Below are 3,423 nucleotides of genomic sequence, written 5' to 3' on the forward strand. Positions count from 1 at the left end.
GTAGATATGTAAAACAGATACACATACCAAACATTTTTGATAATAAATTGTAAAGAAATTTACTTTAAAATAATCATTTGGTAGACATATTAATTTTATCATTCATTAAATACAAAATGAAATTTGCTTGTCAATGCATAGCTGTGCTTATTTTAATATAAAGATTAAATCTTGCCTGAATATTTATACCTAGAGACTCTTCGTTATTTTTTCAGAGTTGATTGATATTTCAATTTTATAGCAATCAATGCCACATTTCATAAAAATTTAGTTCAAGATGGCAGGAAAATATTTAGAACCATTTCAGAAACTTTTGGAAATTCTGTCCTAATCCCAATCCAAAAGCATTTTTTAAAGTGAAACTCAAGTCAGCAACCCAAACAGCAGTTTTTTAGTAATTCTAACATTCTCTTATATTTTGGGTTGTGAACCTAGCATTTAATGCCCGGGCCATCTCTCCAGATCCCACGTCTAACATTCTCAATCCAAAGACATACTAGCTTGATAACCACAAGCTGAGGAAAAGCGGGGGGAAATATTTAAAAGTCATTGTATTTCTCTAAGAGCCTAAAACTCTGTACGTACAGAACAGACCGAATCTGCAGTTCTGAGTGGCAGTGTTTCAGGCAGCTTGATGATGCAGTGGCCTGCATAGTGCTCATTCACATGGTTTAGCAAAGGCCAGCACTGTCAGAAACACATGGATTCTGGGTGAGTTTAATCATCAAGTATGCAGAGACCTTTTCCTACTGACTCCTCTTCCACCATCCGCATTAAGTAACGAGACCCCGTGGCCCATGGAATCACGGCTTACAGCTGTTTAGGAACCTGGGCTGTCAGGCCGCTCTGGACCATCCCCTTTCAAGGAACAGAATAAAGGCAGCTGGGGTCTGATGTGGGTATGCTCATCAGAATGAGAATGGTCCCAGAGCTTGTGTATTGGAATGCTTGGTGCCCATTTGTGGAACTGTTTGGGCAAACTTGTTGTAGGAGGTGTGCCCCGGGGGTAGGGGTGGGAGTTCTGTGCCATTTCCAGTATCTCTCCGCCTCCTGCTTATTTAAGGTTTGAGTTGTGGGCTCCTAGCTGTTCTTGCTGCCATGCGTTTGCTCCACCATCATGGATTATAACCCTCTGAAATCATAAGCTCAAATAAATCCTCCTGTTTCTATAAGCTGCCTTGATCATGGCATTTTACCACAGCAGTAGAAAAGAAACTAATACAGTGGGTAAACTGTAGAAGGTCTCTGTGAGAAGACCTGTAGGGACATGGCTCTCTCTTGCTTGCTTTCCTCTGCTGTGATCTGTGAAAGACAAACAGGAGTACTATAGACTCCGAGAATCAAAGTGAAACACTTCATTCTACAACCTGGTACAATGGGACATGAGTCTAGAGAAAAAGGGAAAATTATTGATGTGCCAATTTGGTTCATGGCAGTGGTGTTTTGGATGTTTGTTTGTTTCTAATGGCATTTTTCTGTCTTCTGAATTCTCTATTAGCTGAGTTTTTGTGGAAGAGATAGTTTTTCCCACTCATAGTCCTTACCCCAGTCCTCACCCCCAGTCTCCTAGAACTCATGATCCACGCCTTTCTTCTTTCTTGACTGTATATGACTGTCCAACCCCAAGATAAATGAAAAGCACCCAGTTGAGTTGCCACCAGTGACCAGACAGGGAACGAGGAGCCATCGCCTTCTGCTTATCTATGATTCACTAACATGCTAAATGCACTTCTTCCTAAAAACTGGACTGTTAGCATGATCTTTTTATGCACTGTGTAAAGATTGTCCTGTATTATTTAATGCTGATTTCTGTACTGGCAGAGATCTGAGTATTGGCAGGACTTCGCTACTGTAATTTTTATGAAGTATCTTCTGCCTCAGTATTTTATAAACATATTATAAACATTGTTCTCCATCACCTTCTGATTGGTTTTGATAAAGAGCTGAACAGCCTATAGCAAAGGCAAAGGAGGAAGGCGGGACTTCTGGCAGAGACAGGGACACTGTGAAGGAAGCTCAGGTGCAGGAGTCGCCAGCCGGAGTTGCCAGTGGGCATGGGAATGAAGAAACAAGTGTCAGTCCTGAGGAAAGGTAACAAACCATGTGACAGAACATAGAATAACAGTATATATGCCAGAAAAGAAGACCAAAGGTGAGGATATGTGTGTGTGTTGGGGGGGGGGGGGTGTTTCCAGAGGAGGTAGAGAAAAGGAAACATGAACTAAATTAAATGCTTGAGATGGAAATCTAGAAAGCATTGTGGATATGGAGACTTTTGGTAGCATTGTTCCAGTTGGGGACATGATTTTGAAGACTTATTTTTAAACTGGGAGGTTTATGCATGTATGCACATGTGCCCTTGAAGGCCATAAGACGGAGTCTGAGTCCCCACGGCTTGAGTTACTGGTGGTTATGAGCCATCCAGCATGGGTCCTGGAAGAACCGCCAGCATTCTCAACCACCCCAAAGAAGATGTGATTTATAAAATAAGAGCAGGAGGAAAGGAACGAGCAGGCAGAGTGGGACTCCAGTCAAAGGGTGGGAGATTGGAGGAATATGGACTGAAGATTTTCAACAATGATTGGCAGCAACTAACAATACAGATCTGAGAATTATGGGAGATGAAATGACAATGTGAACACAGATAAACTGGAGAAGTATCTTCCAAGGGAAGAGGGTGGGGGAAACATTCCATGGAAGATAGGAAGTGATCAGGAGGATGTGGATATCTTGGCACTGAGGAGGAAAACAATGAACAATGGTCAAAATGTAGAATTCCCATGGTGGAACCACGGGAAGAGAATAAGGTGGACTGTGGGCTCCCAGCTAGGCTGCATTGTCCTCCAGCTAAGAAGGCACAGAAAAGGACAGAAAAGCAAAGGTTCTTAGTGGGGAGCGAAGAAGGGGCAGTGGTCGATAGCATTCTAGAATGCATTTCTCACTGCTAACATAGTGCTAAGCCAGGCTGGATGGCTCCCACTTCTTATCCCAGCTCTACAGAGGCAGAGGCAGGAAGCCAGCCTAGGCTACATGCTGAGACACTATTTCAAGCAAACAGGGAGACAGATGGACAGAGAGAATGTCCCCTAGATATCCTTGACTTACTAATAGGAAAACGAAGAGTGTGTCTGGGGCTCATAATGTGTGTAGAAATAAAACCGGGGGCCAATGCAATGTTTCTTATTGCTCTGACGAAAGCAACTTGAGCTAGGAAGGATTTTTGGCTCACAGTTCGAGGAATCATGGAGTCCTGCAGGCCGAAGGAGGGTGGGGTGGCTGAGCACCTTGCACCCACCGTCTAGAAGCAGAGAGATGAATGCTGGTGCTCAGCTCACATTCTCCTTTGTCTTTTTTGTAAGTCTGGGTCTCCAGCTCAGCTGGCCCCACCCATATCCAGGGTGGGCCTTCCCACCTCAGTTACAC

Source organism: Meriones unguiculatus, chromosome 8 (assembly GCF_030254825.1).
Source record: "Meriones unguiculatus strain TT.TT164.6M chromosome 8, Bangor_MerUng_6.1, whole genome shotgun sequence".
NCBI lineage: Eukaryota > Metazoa > Chordata > Mammalia > Rodentia > Muridae > Meriones > Meriones unguiculatus.